Source organism: Bombus affinis, chromosome 3 (assembly GCF_024516045.1).
Source record: "Bombus affinis isolate iyBomAffi1 chromosome 3, iyBomAffi1.2, whole genome shotgun sequence".
Taxonomy (NCBI): domain Eukaryota; kingdom Metazoa; phylum Arthropoda; class Insecta; order Hymenoptera; family Apidae; genus Bombus; species Bombus affinis.
The window spans coordinates 579,396-597,744 of NC_066346.1; the positions used below are offsets into that span (position 1 = coordinate 579,396).

Genomic DNA, 18,349 nt, shown 5'->3' on the forward strand with positions numbered 1-18,349 from the left:
AATTGTATATATACGCCACAAACTTTCATCGAGTTGCTTCTCAATAAACTTACGAATTTACTAACAAAAAATTACGTTAAAAGATCGATAATATAAAATTATGCCCTCATCGATAGCAGCCACGTGTAATAAATTTACTAAATTTCGTTAATTCGATGGAATTTCTTGAAATACGTAAATCTTGCAGACACGTGCGATTTGTTTGTTGATTTACATATGCGACTAGTTGCGGGCATGTACTAAATTCCGTACTTTCCGAAACTGCCGACAATCAACGTACGTATTCGCGAACACAAGCTAATCTAATTGAAGTGTTTGCACCGGTTCGCGTAGACGTGTTTCGCCAACCAAATATCCTCACATTCCAACAGCTTCAAAATTTCGCGCTTGTTCGTCGTTCGATTTTTCAGGAAATGTATTTGAAAGCAAGTGAGAATTCGTTTGTTAATTCGACTGATATTTTACATACGTGTAAGAAGAACAACTAATAACCGGAAGAACATGTAAAATTTTGTATCTCTGATCCTCGTTCGTGTATTACGTTTAAACGGATAGGCACTTATTCGACGTAAGAATATACCGATTAAATTGATATTTGGTTACGATTAGTGAGCACAGTAACGTAGAAAAATTTCCATTGATATTGTGTTACAAACTGTACTTATAAACGAAATAACTTGCCATCTCCCGGTCATCGAACTCGTCAAAACCTGACTTAATTACTTTTAATAAAGAAAAGAAAAAACGATCAAGAACATACCATCTTCCCAAATTAAATAAATTAATAAATATCCTCTATCGTAATTCAAATCATAAACTTTTACATACGAAATACACGTACGTATGTGCGTTTCGTGCATAATACAGACAAAAATAAAATTTACATGTATCTCGCATTTTGATAAGCCGATATTAAACGTTCAATTTGCATTCCCTGTTAAATTAATCCGAATAATGCACAAGGTATACCATCGATAATTATTCTGAATTTATCCGTATAAAGTTAAATTGGAAATACGGAGTACACCTTCATGACCCACAGGTAAAATGTTAACGAATGGCAAAATACGAACTATCGCGTAATAAAAATTCGTACGTTAAATTTGAAATACAGCAATATCGATTTATCGGTAGATCGACAAATAAGTATGTAACGTTGAATTTATCTCCTTCTTTTTTCCTTTTTTTTTTTTATTCTACATTTTAATTCGCTCGTACCTTTTAGAATTATTAACGGCCACTTTACGCTATCGGTGTAGAATTAAGATTTATCTTTGTTTTACAAAATTATGAGAAAAATAATACGGCGTAACGAAGTTGAAATAATTTTGATATCACGTTGCACTCTCTCTGTTCGTTCAGATCGAGTCGGTAATTTATGTCGATGCGTGCCAACTTTTTGCGATAACCTCGTTAAATAAGTTAAATGTTGCCACGGTGTGACTTGTTTTTTTTTTGCACGATATAAACTAAGCTAAACTTAATTTTATTTACAAAATGCTGCTATTAAAAAAAAAAAAAAAAAAACAATAATATCTCGATATTCCTGTATAAACGTAATTCTGTTGTTTTCGATTTATTACATTTTTACAGAGTTGCAGAGTTTAAATGTTCGAGATTATGTACGAAATATAAACAGTCAAAAACATTCGATAAAACGATATTATTTTGATAATATTATCGCGTTATACGGTATTTCTGCCAGGCTATTAATATTTCAAGATCTTTTATAAAATTCAAGTAAAAGGTGGAATACGAGTAAAATTTGTTTATTCGCAAGATGTTAATGTGATATTACGCAAAGTTAATTGTATCGTCGTTTATATCGTTCCGAGAACTTTATCGTTAATTCCAATAACTAAATAGAGCAAAGTTTAAAAATGTTATGCGACTGACGAACGAACATTTACTTGAATTATACGTTTTATTACACACATATTTATACGTGCACCTATAATGGACAAAAAGTAGTGATAAAACGTTGATAAATACCAAATAATTTGCCAAATTATCATGTCTAAAAGGATGACTCGAAACGCTAGAAAAATTTACGTATTTTTGAAACGAAGATACAACGAATCGCTATTTAATTCTTTCGTCTTTGTAAAACGCTACATGCAAACATAGTTAGCGTAAGTATATGTGCATAAAACTGTACAGTAAACGAGGAAGCAAATTTTCCGCCAAAAGTAGAAACAGACGAATGTATAGTACGCTTCTAAATTATTTAATGGAATTGATAAAAGGAACAAGTATCGCGTTAGAATGTGTTTCAAATATACATAAATCTAATAGCTATGAATGGCAAATTAAGGGGAAAATGGAACATTTTCTGAAAATATTTGATTACGTTGCAATTTCAGTGTCCATTCTCCATTCCCTCGATTACCTCGCCTAATTTATCGTGCTCTAAATTACTGGAAAACCATTTTGTACCGCTCGTTTCATTTGATGTCGTTTTGTATAAGTACTCGGTAAAATGTCGGTATAAAATGAAGGAACGGGAACAACGTTTCGTTAGCCGAAAAGGAGAATAGAAAGGACGATATAACGGAATCTAGTTCGTTATACATATGTAAAACGTTTACCCGGCTTCTATTCATCCATCAAAGAGGCTCTTCGGCCTTTACGTTGCCACTATAACGCCCTATAACGTTATACGGAAGACTAATTGAGCTGGTTAAACTTTTTTCCTGTACAAAAGAGATTCGTAAAAACGTAATTGGTTAACGAAGTATGTAACTCGTTTTGCAGCTAAAACATTACTTAAACGCTCCCGTTTCCGCGTTCAAAGGTTTTTACAAACGATTGACCAGTTAAAACGAAGAACAGCTCGTCCTTTGAACGTATTTAAAGATAATTTCATAACGGAGAAATCTTTTAAAAGATAAAAATCATGTAAATCACGACGTAACTGAAACCGTTTCGTATGTATTATTTACTCGTGCTATTTAGTTGTTATTTAGTCGAAAATGAACGTTTTATCCGATAGAAACGATGTACGATACCCGTAAAAAAGTCTCGGGTCTGTATGTGCGAAATTCTGATCGCTATCGTATGCAATATCAAACGGTATTACACGATGCGAATCAACTAGGAGGCGTAGCGATATTCTTTCGACGATTATCCACTGAGAGATTCGAGCAAACAAGTATCGAGTACTTTCTACGATAGTATTTAGTATTATCTATCGTTGTCCACTGCTATCCAATGTTTTGCACGATGCGTAGCGTTCAACTTGTAATATAATATATGAAAATAAGAAAACACAAATATTTCCTTCGAGCCTTTCAGTCCTTGTCTCGCTAGCTGGCGGCGAATTCTCGGAAGTAAGATGCGAAGAAGTAAGATTCAACTTATAATATCGTATATTTTTCTTCTACAAACTTCTTGCTCTGACACAGATTTCTTTTTTCTTTTTTTTAATTATACGCGGTTACGTATTTCAAAGCAGCGATACGACACGAGAAAACGGAGAACAATTAGAGCGTAGATCGAGTTTCCTAATACTCGCACACGAGTGTGGTACTGTGGTCGAATCGACACGCGCCAAAGCGGTTTATCAGGCGGGCAAAAGCGGTTTATCAGACGGACAAAACGTCGCTGTCTAAATTGACAATCCGTCGCGTATATTACGCGCGTATTTCTGGAAATCAAACTACCATTGACGTACAGTTGACAACAAGTTATTGAAATCGAAAAAAACGAGGGAAATATCTTTTTCGTGGTCGCGGAAAAACATATTTCGCGATACGAAGAAACGCGTTTGTCAGAATTCGGTTTCTATTTATATCGCAGTGTATCGCTTTGGCCATGGCGACGTATCGGCCAAATCGTTGGAACTTTGTACGTGCATCCGCTGTAAAAGATAGATGGAAGATTTCCATAGAGCGCAAAGAATCGAGTGGATTAATTTTTCTTGCAAATGAAATCTCTTCGCGTTCTACGAGCTGTTAAAAAGATTGTGGATTACTCGCGAACAACGCACACACGTGATATCGATCTCAGGACTTCCTGCTTGGGCGTGGCTCCAGGAATCCTGAACAAAAGGATAATATTCATCGGTTTCTCCTATCGAAACGCCGGGAATATACATTTTATCGTCGGTCACAGTTCGATTTAAGCGAAATTATAAATTTTATCACGCTGTTCTTTCCTCCGCGATATTTCACCCCGTTCGAACGTTCCGTATGATCCTTTAAAAATCTAATTTCGCCACTCGTCCGTGTAGCGTTATTTCCTTTTTTAACTTTATACGCTACACCTAATAACGAGAACACTCGTGTTTTACTTAAACAGAATCTTTTTCAATTTTGCTTATACTACGTAATAACGTGTAACTTAAGCAACTGAACTGAGAAACTAGAACGAATAAATACGACAGATATTAAAAGGAAATATAACCGTTCTACGGTTCGAACGTTATGTTACGTGCAATTTAAAAAGTCGATCGATTCGTTACGTAATTAAAAATCGAGGATTTGACTTGAAATATCATTTTCTAGCTTTTGAAGTAAAAAAAAAAAAGAAAAAAAAATGAAAGAACATAGACTGTACTTTATTTAACTTTTGACAAAGCTGTTCGCGCCGCTTTCCCTATTTCAATATCTAACGCACGAACGGTTGCTTTTTGCAGGAAAAATTTGTAGCGCAGTCAGCAGCAACTCTATGCCCATTTAGTTTCCAACTTTTTATTATTCGCAACATTGCCATTCACCACGAAACTTCACGAGAGCAAAGGCAGATAAAATTAACCGTTATGCGCATAGTCCGTGTCTATTATGTAATATATCAAACGCGAAACAGAGTGCAGCGGTATGAATTTCAAATTCTCCTTACGTATTTCATATTATATCTTCGGTTCTGATAAAATCCCCATACTTTCGACGACGCGACGGAGATGGTGGAAATTTCAGAAAAAACGACTAATAATTGTATCTACGTGCCGTAGCTGTGTCGTAAATCGTTTTCCGTAAAACGTTGCTAACCTGTAACGATACATGCTGATATATTCCAACGATAGACGTACGTATATATGTTGACATCGCGTAAAACACCCCTTAGGATCTGCAATTGGTTGCGCGTCTGATAAAATCGTCGATAACTTTGTTATACGATCTGACGATGTAATCGATCTTCGTGGAAACCTATGGTATAGTTGTACAATCCCGAACGCCATTACGCTAACTCGGAGATCGTTGTACGTGTTTCGATGTTACGGATTTTTAACGGGATTAATAGTATTAATAAAGTGACAGGTCACATCGAAACAATTAGGTAACGGTATAACGAAGGCTTGCGAGTTTTATATTTAGACGGTTGTGTAACTGGCTACCGATGTAAATATTAAATATAATATCCAAATATAAATTTATACGTGCTTATGTAGAAAAAGATATTTGAGGGTATGTCGATTCGTTAGCTACGATAGATCGTCTCTTTAAACGGAAATTTTTCCAATTTTTCGTTTTCTCTATTAGCAGATTATTACTGAAAATTACGTAATAGATAATCTTTATTAAACGTATCTAACTAATATGCTTACACATATTGAACGTTGTATAACAGCAACGATTATTTAAATATTTTTAATAACAGCAGGTAATTTCTGCCAGTTGTTATTTTCCTTTTACCTTTAGTAAAATTGATGCAGCTTCGGTTGTGTAACTAATTGTCCTTTAGAATAGTGGAAATAGCCTGAAAATATCCAGGGACAGCTATTAAACCGTCAAAGTAGTTTAATGTGCTTCAGAACTAGGTAGCTACATCCCCATTCGTATTACTCGAGCGACTTTGGTAGACAGTTTATCGGTCCAAGTCACTTTGATAATCGAATCAAATGCAAATCTCGAGAGTTTTGAACGGACCTTGTTCGGTTCTTTCGTAATTCGTGACCCATAAATATGCGTGTTTCGATAATCGATGAAACACGTCGAGTTACAAATCCTATCAATTTCGATTTTCGATTTAAACGATGGTTGGGGTAAATTTCGAAAACTCTTTGTATCGAAACGCGACAGTAGACACTGATCGCGCGAGAACCGAATCGAATAGCGAATTAAAATCTGATCGAAATTAATCGAGAATGCCTGTTAAAATAAGTGGTTGTTACATCGTTACGAACGAGATAATCAAAAGAATCGATAAATAAGTACAAGCGAATTAATCGTCGAATATATCATAGAACGCGATAAAATATCATCGTAGCTATTCGGTTGCAAAACATGTTTTTTCAGCTTTTCGCAATTTTACTTTAAATCCTTCGAATATCGTTCCGCTGACGGAGATACGCCCACAAGCCTGGCCTATTTATTAAGCATAATATCTGTTTGTTATTGAAACGAAGCTTCGGCGTGGATTCGCGTTTCTTGTAATTTTATTCTGTCTTTTCCGTCTAGAAAGTGGAAAAGTTTCAAAGTAATAAAGATAGGATTCGGTTGAAGAAAATTCAAGCGTTAAAGGATTTAGTGGTTTCATTTCGCGGAACAAAAATTTTATATTAAACGACGTTGAACCATCCAGGCGGACGTACGTGACAGGAAGTGGAGATTTTCAACGGGTGCATATCGCGTTGGTTTCCCGCCGCGATTATAGCAAAATGTCTTATTCGTCCGTGGCAAAATTAGGTTTCGCGTCAGGTTCGTAGCAAAAGCTGACCGATCCCTGTGAATGCAGGTACCTACGTACGTATATAACGGTAGGCAGGTAGCAGGTGAACGCACGAGTTAATGGAGTTTGATAGTTGATAGGATCGATCACGGGACCTTCGGCGGTAGCGATGATAACGTGTCCATCGTTAGAGAGCTACACGTTGCACACGTGTTACTTTATATCACGAGCGTATGTACGTTAGGGATGCAGTTGGGCATGTGTGCGCTAATTTTCTTGGCATATACGTACGTACGTACGATGTATAGCTTCCACTTACGTATGCTCGTGAAATTGTATACGCAGTTCGCTTTTCCATCGGACGATGATGATCGAACGCGTAACGCTTCTTAATATCGATTTGAAAATAAAATGAATTAGTCGAAAGGTTCGCGTCCCTCTTAAAACTCACAACGATGGGAACTCGAATACGATAAACCACGATGTATAGACAGTTGCATTTCCTATATTTCCTGTAATTTCTTTCGATCGTGTCGATTTAATTCATGAACGCGTAATTTCCGTTCTTTCGTCGAGTATACGTCGAATAACGAACGAATAACCAAGTTAACGAAGTTTCGTGGTATCGATACAGCCTGAAAGTTGGGCGTTGGAAACATATTTCACGGAATATCACGGCAACTATTAGGTTCAGAAATTTCGTTGATCCATCTTTGTTCTTTGTATGTAGGAACTTTAGAGAATTGAACAAAATTAGAAAAAACTGGAATTTCGATCTTTGACGTTGTACGAAAAATTATCGTCTTTGCTATTTTCGCCCATTTTATATAAACAAAGTCACTGGACATTCGTTTCCTTTCCCTGACGTTAACGACAATTTTGAGAAAAGCCGTGATATCGTATATCTTTTATTTTGATTCGATGGCATCTCGTGTCGCGTTTTTAAAATGCCTTCCGTCAGAGCGACAGCTTTCCCGAATCCGAAACAAATTCTAAAAGCGTTAAGGTTATTTTTTCCCTCGACTCTTCGAAAAAAATTAAAAAACGTGCTTCGACGAGATCCGTTTGCGGTATTGCGTGCTTAATGAGTTTCAAAAAGTGTAGTAGTTTCAAAAATGAGTAAATGCGATTATAAGTATAGAGCTGTACTATATATGTAGCGGTCGATCTTCAAACATAAGATGTTATACGACGCTTTAAACGGATCTGGCTGGTTGATAAATATTAGAGCACTACCGTACCTCTATATCCATGCACCCTCGAGAACACGATCCGAAAGCGACAAAGTGCTTAGCTGGCAAAAAGTTTCGCCCAACAGCAAGTCGGAATCGTTTAACTTGGAACGCGTAAACCTATGTACGTAACGACTTGCTTCCTTTCGTGGTTAACTCCGTTCTCTTTCGCAATTTCCGTTAGCTCCCTGTCACTGGGAACGTGAGTACGCATACACACTGTCGTTTGTTAATATAGCTGGAGCCGTAACGTACGCAGAAGTACGGCAGTGCGAAAGTTAAAAGCACGCGTAAACGTTCTGCCGAACAGGTTGCGCGATATAGGCTTCACAGACAGTCCCATCGACCGACCCACATATTACGCGTCTTTCCCTCGTATTCTCATACCCTCTGTCCGAACTACGGTCAATTGGCTTCCGTCTGTTCAAAGATACGCAGGTACACGTGCACGTTCGACTTCGATATCTACCGCAAATATTCCCCAGAATCTTCTTCCATGGTAACGCGTAATTGGAAATCTATAAAAACGCGTTTCTTCTTCTTTAACTAGTTTCGTTTAACGCGATCCTTCGAAATTTAACTTTCGCTCGTCTGTATGTATATAATTCTAAAGTTTGCTTTTAACTAGCCTCGATACGTTTGTTCCTCGTTTATAATCGTAAGAAAACTCTGAGTGAAAATTTGACGTTACGAGTTAAGCTAAAGAAGTATCGTATAAAAAATATTTTTCCTATTTCGGTCAACGTTACGTGATCGATAAAGCGGTTAAGTAGCTCAGCTTATCCGTATTATTTGAATTTTACTTTACTCTATACTCTCTACTCTCTGCTCTCCACTGTATATCGATAAAACTTATCTCCATGCATATCCGTTTAACGTATATTGGAATTAATAGTTGAGCGAACAAAGTTCACCTGTAATCTACGATAAAGCAAAAGAAAAATTTCTTTTTCGTATTGCTTTACAAAGTTGCCGCGCGAACTCGAGAAACTCCGAACTCGATGAAAATACAGGTTAATTCGGAGGAATAATATTAATATCTCTGAAGGAACGCGGGACGAGCAGGCGACAGGATTTTTCCTCGTTACACTTTGATGCTTCGTCGTGCCGACGCTGGAAACGTTGTTTCGAGAAAGAAAGGAAAAAGCCGCACCATGATGAGATTTAACCGCGATTTTATAAAAGCTTTCGTTGCCGTTGCGTTGCGGAGCAGACAGTAAGAGAGGCTCGAAGGAAACAGAGGAGAGGCGACTTTAACGCGATACGTTCAACCCCCGATAAACCACGAAATGAGAAATAAATTTGCGATTTAAAACGTCCAACTGCGAAAAATAATTTAGTCTTTATTCCGATATCTTCGTCTCGGTCCTCTGCTATTTTAATGGATTACGTTGAAACGCTTTTAACGGAAGAAAAATCCTTTTAAACGAACATTTTATACGTACGAGCAGATTTAGTATGCAAATGATCGGCGAGAAAGAGATCGAAACCAAAAATTGAAAGCGTTCCTTGCGACAGATCGAACTTGTTTGTAACTTAGATACACGTATGTACGTTATACGTCGCTGAGATGCGGTAAGACGCATATAACGCAAAAGATCTTCAACCGAACTGAAACACAGATACTTTGCTATAATTTATCGTAATTCGTTATTTTTCAAACGTTATTAATTTTCGGACAACGACTATACATGGAAGATTCATCCGTTTGAGAATTGTTTGAAAAAGTAGTTTTACATAGCGAAGATGGGAGAGAATTTAGTACTCGATCGTATTCTTTGCTGTACTTCTTCGTGAAAATGTAAAATTATATCGTTATTGTACGCGTGAACAAAATTTCCATATCGGTGCGTTTTCAATTTACGCAGGCAGATTTATCGATGTATTTTCAATTCGTTTGTATCTTCTATGTCCACGCGAACGTTTATCGTTAATACCATTATTTGATCAACCAAACTGTAATAATATATGTCGCTACTAATGCCACGTTTTCATTTAAGGCAATAATTCGGTCAACGCCGGAACGATGATAAATTTAAACCAAAAGAGACTCGAATAAAAAGTAAATAACTCTCGCCACGAGTTGTACGTAAGCTCGAAAAATAATATACTCGAATAACTAGGAACCTTCGATCTGGTGATCGCAAAGTATAGAAAGCCGAGTGTTCATGGATTTTCCGGTCGGTTATGTCAGCTTTAAACGCGCTCGATATTGCACCATAATACCTGCGGCGCAAAAACTAGACTCACTGGTCGATGAAAAAGTAAAAAGGTCCAAAAAGTCGAAAAACTGGCGGATCTAACTTGAACAAAGGATTTGCAAATTTGCAGTTGTTGTTGACAGAACGACTCGTGAATAGCTCGATTTTTTAAGTACCTATGGGCCATTTATACCTATGTATAATTTATCAGCGTCATTTTCGTTACGTTATTATAGCTACGATTTATTTCTAACTTGAAATAATTAAAATATTGGTTGAAAATAATTATCGTAGGAGGATAATACACGATAAAAATGATATTGCTGTCGGTGATAATTTTATGAAATTCTTTGTTATTTTTATTTTTCGCAACTCTAGATCCGTGTATCCGTGATCATTGTATAATTGCATAGAATTATTTAAAATTACATACGCACTTTCCTGTCGTATCTATCATAATTTTCATACAAAACTTACCCCGATATTCTAATATTTCGCATATATGTTTCGCGTAGCAAGCGTAAGCAGGAGAAAGACTATGCTAGAAGCGGTAAAAAAGAATAAATAAATGTGTGTCTCGCGTAGATTAATGCGAAAAGCTTTTTCAAAATTTCATGGTTCTTCATTGCGGTCTTGCGCTACGAATTAAAATCGATATCGCACGCATGACCTAATCGTTTAAACGAATAATAACGAGCAAACGTGTTAAACGGTTGGTTTAAAAAAATTCAAGCTCTCTGTTTTGAGAAAGCTACGGAATAAAACACGCCGGTATTTTATCTGCGATTCGTGATATGGCGCGTAATATTTTATACTCCAAAATGTACGGTAACGTTTCCCGCATATTGGTCAATAATATTTTATCGAATAAGAACACGACAGGAACATCGGAGTTAATCGTTGCGTTGTGAACACGGCTGACAGCTGTTAATGTAAACGATATCTGACCAATATTTTATTTTCCTCGTTATAATGAAAACTCGGCTACCGGTATACGGCTTCCGTTTAATTTGCCGATATAAAGTCCGACGAATTGAATCGACTCGTTCGTTTGCCAGACAGTTTGTGGATTAATAAGACGAGTTGCTTGCAAGCGCGTCGTATTTGATTCGAAGCCACGGAAAATGGATGGATGGCTCGGTCGATTTAAAACACACGAGCTCGCTCGAAGTAGACGTATTTGAAATCGTTGGTACCGAAATTTATCGAATTCAATTTCCACTTTACTACCTACCAGTCGCGCTAAAATTTTCCAGGCTTTTTAAAATTTTTAAATCTTCCACCTGTGTAAAATCGTAATACGCGTATAGGTTGTGGCAATTTTCTCGTAAAACGGCGCCACCGTATTCTATCGGTAAGAATTAAAAAATAACGTTTACGCGTATCTACGATGATTGACAAGATTCGCTGAAATCTATTACGTACGTACGTGGCGCGAAATTTTTTGAAATTTCACTGCCACGATGATTAGTCAAATTTGGGACTGATCTGGAAAAGCCTAGAAATTACAAGTTATTTGTTACAAACTATTATTTGTACATCTACTAAAATACTCGTAAATAGCGTATTTATGCGCGATAGCGTTAGTACACGTTTCGCGTCTTGCCCTTTCTGTACTTGTCCGTGTCGCACGCGTGACGTCCTGGTAACGTTTCGAAACAAAAGTGGTATGAACGCCAAAGTAGCGAGACGTACGATATTTATCGCGCGATCGCGAGATAAAAATCTTCAAAATCCGTGCAGTTACGAAAGAAAGAAACGTATCCCCCAATTAGTCAGCGGCGTTGGAACTTTGTTTCAATAAGAACACGAGCACCACCCTCGAGACTAATAAACGTGAAAAGTTACAGAACGTTCTCTACCCCCTGGTGGAGTTTCCTCGTGAACGTAAGTACGCTCGCTGCTTTCATAAAATCTGCGGCGAAAAAACAGAACGTGCTACGATATCGTACAGCGTGCAAGGTGCAAACGAGATAAACTTCTATCGTGCGAAATGAGCTCGAATGGAATAGCCGAAAATTTCTTTCTGTTCGTTCGCACGCGATACGCTGCACAGTTGCATCCTACGTTCGTTAAGATCGATCTTAATTTCTATCATAAACGAATCCTTGGATATTTTCATTTTGCCGGCCTTCGCGTTTACCGCGTGAACCACGATGTCAAGGTGTCTAAACCGGTTGTTCGTTTATCGTTTGCCGATGTCAGAATTATCCGTGGCGGGTCTACTTCACTCGCCATCGGAGCTCCGTAGCAAAGTTCTCTAAAGTCTAACTATAACGTTCGATGCCCGTACGAGCTTTAATCTGACTTTGTTGTTCCCTTGACGTTGTTTAAAGTCTTCGAGAGCCTCCTAGAAATCTTTAGCGATGCGGCAGGTAGCGCCGACACGGAGGCAAGACATCTTCGTTTCGTTCTCCACATCGATAAATCTTATTACGCGTATTTAAACTATTTAAACTATTTATTCTCGACTAGAACAATTTCTGCGAGACGAATACTATAAAGGAAATAATTTTCATGTAATCGATGTTTCTTCAGTTTTTAACAATTTCGATATTCGATTATACGAATCCTCGTTGCCTTAGAAATCGCACGAACGTATTTAAACTTGGTTAATTTCTCTCTCCTGCTCGTTTAGATATTTAGTCGCTGCTTTAGAAATCACGCGAAGCTATTTACACTCGATTACCTTTCCCTTTATTTAAATAGATATAAGTAGGATAAATCAAATTACGAGAAGTAATTTCCCTCGAAGTGGTTTCTCATTAATTATCCGCTCTTGCAAATTAATGCGTTTAATAGCAATCAGAAGGCAATTGCAGGAAGCGCTTATGTGTATGTACGCGTTTCGAGATCATATCAGAAACAAATTGAGCAACGCGCTGCTTATACGTGTACGAAATCTTCGCTCGTAAACTATTGTTCCTCCTTGTACAACAGCACCGTTTCGAAGGTAAACCTAGTTGCTATTGCTTCGTACAAATATAGCTCTCACGAGAATACGCTACACTATCTATTACTATCCGGTATTCCTAACAAGTAGACAGTTTCCGAAGTCGGATAACTTAAGATATTTTTAACATAGAACGGTGCCTATAACGTAGTTTCGACCAAAATCCTCCATTCGAAAGCAAGTGAGAATCGGACAGGCAAAACACGCATGACACGGGCTCGGTATGAGACGGTGCGGAGCAACGTCGATAACCAGAGTGAACTACGTATTTAGAAATGTTTAAGCGACGCGGCATTTAATTTCGTCGTGTGGAAATATAATCGACTCGAGCGCTATCGTTTAATAAAAGGAAAGTCTTTCCTGGAAGTAAAAGAAAAAGGTAAAATCAAACGGGTGAAAGATAAACGGATCTTTGATTTGCTGCGAGTACGCAGCTGGTTTATCGAACAGCATTCTAAGGTTGTCGACGCGCGCCTATACGCAGATTGATCGAAAGACGAATGCTCGAGCGATCAAAGCGCGAGTAGATATAGTACGCGCGGAAGAAAAGAAACCAGGAACTTCATAAAACTCGGAGAGTCGCCTCATGAAGAATCACAAATTAAAAGCAGTCGCGCGTTTTCTTTAGTAATTTCCTTTAACTTCCATTTCGACGTAACGATCGTACGAAATTTAACAATGTTGCATCTTTCGAAGCATGGAACCGCGAAAATTTGATAGCAAAGTACTGCGTGAAACTAGTGCGATGATACTTGCAACTGTGAAAAAGTCTACGAAAAATCTGCAAAGTATTAACGTTTTCTAAAGCGAAGCGTTAAATAATTCGACTCGATTCAATTTTAACGACAAGGATGTTCGCTACGTTCGAAAACACAATTCTCGGGTAAACGGATATGTGATTGCACGGTTTTCGAGTTTAAAGAGCATAAAAGGTAAATAAAATCGCGAAACTTAATTTTTTCGAAAAGAGCAGATGGTACTTATGGTTGACGTTAAGAAAGTCGTAACTTTCCGACCCTATAAAAATCACATCGCTGACCACCGACATGGCACGCGCGAAATTGCATTCCTGATCTTCTTTTCCTCTCTTCTCCTGCTTTTTGCCTCTGTGAAATTACCGCGGATCCGCGTTAAACCGGACGGTCGTTACGTTTCGTTCAAGGTCGTCTTTAGCGTTTCCAGTCGAGCGCTCGGCAAAGCGCGAACAAACAAGGAGAATTTCGATGGAAACGCGTAATCGCGATTTCTTCGACCGCCGTTTCGTCTCTACGACTATTACAAAGACGACGAATTTCGTCGTCGAGGGAACTACCGCGAACGACCGCTTTTAAAGAGATTACGTTAAAACTTTGAACGATTTGCAAGTTTAAGCGACGCTTACCATTTTTTTATTAGACTCGTACCGTTTTATCTTTATATCGCGTAAGGATATTTAAAAAGTAGCAAGGTAGATACGCAACATTTTTCGAATGAACGAAATTGTCGGCCGTAGTTGGCGAAGATTTTTCAAAGTCGCGCGTTAAGTGGAGAAATAGAAAGAAAAATGGGAAGAAAGAATGCCGTGCCGTAACAGTTGACGTTTAATCCAGAAAGAAGGACGAAACAGAAATTAACATCGTTCCTCCGAGAGTCGTTGGATTCGCCGTTGTATTCCGTTGACGACAGTTGGTAGCTATCTCTGCAACGAGTGGCTGCGCTTTCTGAAAGTTCCTTTTGCCATTGCCCGAATATACCAGCGAATCCTTTGTGCGACAGTCACACGCGCACGGTTTTGACCAGAAACGAATGCTCTTGTCGATAAAGAAACGACGAAACGTTGGAATATCGGTCGAATATCCGTTGAATCGAAGAAAACGAACGAGTGGCGAAGATAATTTAATCGATATTGACTTATTGCAGTAATGCAGCTACGATACGCGTATGCGCTACGTAACGCGCAGACAATAACGCTTTGTCTCGTTATACCGTGCGAAATGTCGATTTAAATACATTAGAAACATCAAATAGGTATATCGGTGTATTAATTAACTAATATCTACCACGATTATCGTATATTATATTGATTGAAATTTAGAAACGACAAATTGTTTAAATAATTCGATGGAAAAAATTAGCGCGATAGTTTACATTTTGTCAATTATGCGAAACGATTTGCTTCTGCCCCGATACGCGATAAGAATATCGTCGTTTTCTAATCGTATCTTCGTATCGCGTGTACAAAATTTTGGCCAGTTTTAGCTATATAGCCTATTATTTGGTAGAGAAATTTCAAACGTTCGACAAAGCACGCACATTTCGTCGTCTTACTTTAGGATATATTTAGAAAATTACATTAACTAGTATCTTCTAGGAATAAATTTATTCGAAAGTTCGTTTCTCTAGCTTCACCCTCTGGTTTCTTCCTCTTCTATCTTTTAGCGGTTTGATAGTACGTTTAAATTATCCAGAGATTTTCTCTTTCTGATTTCAGGCCAACTAAGGGACGTGGTGGTTGTTAAAATACAAGAAAGACACGGAAAAGAATAGGAGAAAGACGAAAGCTGATCCTAGTGATCCTGTTAAGTAGAGGTCAATGGAGCCGTCTTGATGCAGGCTGCAAAACTACGTGGGGATTACCCATCGTGGTCGTCGGGCTGATTTCAACGGTGAACAGTGGCGATTCCACCCGTGGCCGTGGGTGGAAGAGCCGTTTTCATCACCGTCAACGACGAATAGTACAGCCACTTCCGCTTCCTCCACCCCACGTGGCCGAATCATTACCTGATAAGGTTGGTCCGAAGATATAATCATCGCATTTTGAAACAATTCTTGATCGTCTTAACAAGTCTTAATCGTTAACGAGTGCTACTAAAAAGTAGTACCATTGTTCCGATATATTCTACATTGCTCTTTCATGCTTACGGTTCTAACGATACAGGTGCATTTTAGCCGAGAAATAAGCCGAGAGCTAATAGTATATCGAAAATCTAATACCTCGTCTTACGTCGCGCTTTAAATGTTGCAAGTGCTGCTCTGCGAAACTAACGTATAATTCTGACTCTTTACACACTTTCGCACGCATATTTCTTAGACAATTTTCCAACGTAGCTTCCTTCGTCCGTTCCTTTACGATATTTCCTTCTCGCATCGTTTCTCTCTTTATATCCGAGTCTCTGTTTCGTAGCGAGACAATGAGACGTGTACAGGATATAGCGTTTCCTTCTTCGGCAGGCAAGATAGAAATTTTGCTATACGAAGAGACGTCTCCTTCGAGCATAATAATTTAATCGAGGTCAAGTTTGCACCGTCACCCGCTATGATTTTGTTCGTTCAATATGCTTTGGTCCGCAGGGATGCGAAAACAAATGAAATTTTCATGCTGCCCGCGACCAAGCGGATTTCGTTTGAAAATGTTTGTTTCTCCTTTCTTTTCTTTTTTTTTTTTTTTTTTTTTTACTCTTTTTTCGTCTTTTTGTATGTTTCGCTCGGAAACGTTTGAATGCTCCATCGGGGCACAAATTTTCATCGTTCGCAATTCCATTCCGATGTTGCGCCACCATGTAAATCGTTAATCATATTTGCTTGCACCTGTTCGGTCGATTTCATTATTTTGTCATTTCATGATTTTATGATATTTTGATTACAGCAGTAAGATATTCGAATGGGATACGAAGGAAATTGATTTTAATGAAATTCTTTCGCAACATAGACCGAAATCTGACTGATTATGGTGTACCGATTATTCGAATTATGGAATTATACGCTTGGTAGCCTTTGCGTCGTAACCATCGCATCCCATTTATGGTAATGCGTTTTATAAATGATATTCCATGATTCATAGAAGGGGCGTTATTGAAGTTCGCTGAATCGCGGTAAAAGAATGGAAAACGTGTCTTGCTATACTTGTAATATACAGCTGTACACGTACGTGTAGTAGTTTATGGTAATTAGAACAGAAGGAATGCGTTTTGGAAGAAAATGCATCCCTAATCGTTTACGTGTATACCGTACGTACATCTGATTAACGTATTTAGCTTGTAGCATACGATTTTCGTGTAAATTCTTCGTACTAAAGCTAGATTAAGACAGGTAGTTTTCGACTAGCAACGATATCATTAAGTTTCAAGGTCCGGGGCTTAACGTACCGTAGATCTGTGAAAGTTAGACGTTATGTGCTCTCGCTAAAATTAATTCCTTTACAAGAAACACTACGTTATAGTAGCTACGAAGTAGCTTAAATTCTCCAAGTGTTAGATTCATTTTTCAAGATAGATTCGTTATATTCGTCGTGTTCTTTTATCTAAATGTATCGTTTCACGAAATTTCGTTTTCCCGCGATCGATACGTAGCTAAAATATACAACATACATATATTCATCCAGACATTTGGATAGTCAAATGCTACGAACGCGTAGCTTTGAACAAATGTGCTATGGCGGAACAGATCTTTGGTGCAGATATTCATATATTCGTTAGTGTAATGTAATTAATGGCCATTTCTGAAATGTTTGAGCTAAATATGTACGTTCAAATATGATACGGTTCTATTTCATACGAATATTATCACATACGTATGTACGTATCTGCGATATGCAACGAAATAATTAGATAATATGCTACGATCTTTTAGCTTAAAATTGCAAGTGAAAACTGAAGTTATTCTCGATTTAACTTAATTTGTTCGATATTCGCGAACAAAGAGTAATTTATACTTTATCCATATTTTACGTTAAGTTGGCCGTTGCAATACGCTTAAATCCGTTATAAATAGATAACGTCACGAATCACTTTAATAACAAGACGACTCGTGATACATACTCCGGATGCGTCGAATTATCCAAGTGCTCGTTCTTGTCACCGCAAATGGATGCCACTTGCACATTTTCTGAGCCCTCGTGTACACGTATTATGCTGGTACACGCCTGGCTCGACGAGTCGCGCCAATCTTAATTATTTTTGACAGAACTAGGACAGATTTTAAATTGTCGGCATGCTTGAAATAACGCCTTATAATATCGTACGACGTATACTTTTCGCTCTTCCTCCGATAGAAGCCTTCGAACGAACAGATTTATACTCGTTTTTATACTTTTCGATTTATACTTGTTTAACACATTCGGAACCATAACTACATTAACGACCGAACAGATTAAGATCGAGGCTGTTATTTATGCAAAAGTATTTTAGTAAATATCGCGATCAACGTAAAACCTAGTAAGATAATAATGAAAATCGGTCGCAAAGAGGAGGAGCATACCTCGTGCTGGATTCATTACGTTCCTGGACTTCGTTTACCACCGAGATGTACCGCTGTATAGCGATATAATCCGTAAGAAATTCGACGAAAAAAAAGGTTTCGTTTCAATGAAATTAAAA

At 37.9% G+C, this 18,349-nt stretch overlaps 1 protein-coding gene across 4 annotated transcripts in view; it reads left to right on the forward strand.

The window, feature by feature from the left end:
• LOC126914503 (1-phosphatidylinositol 4,5-bisphosphate phosphodiesterase epsilon-1-like) overlaps positions 1-18,349 on the forward strand; it is a 127,835-nt gene that overhangs the window by 65,956 nt on the left and 43,530 nt on the right. For all 4 annotated transcript variants that reach the window (XM_050718536.1, XM_050718539.1, XM_050718538.1 and 1 more), the window contains one exon: positions 15,466-15,763. The gene's annotated coding sequence lies outside the window, so the exon portion shown is untranslated. The remainder of the gene's footprint in view (positions 1-15,465; positions 15,764-18,349) is intronic.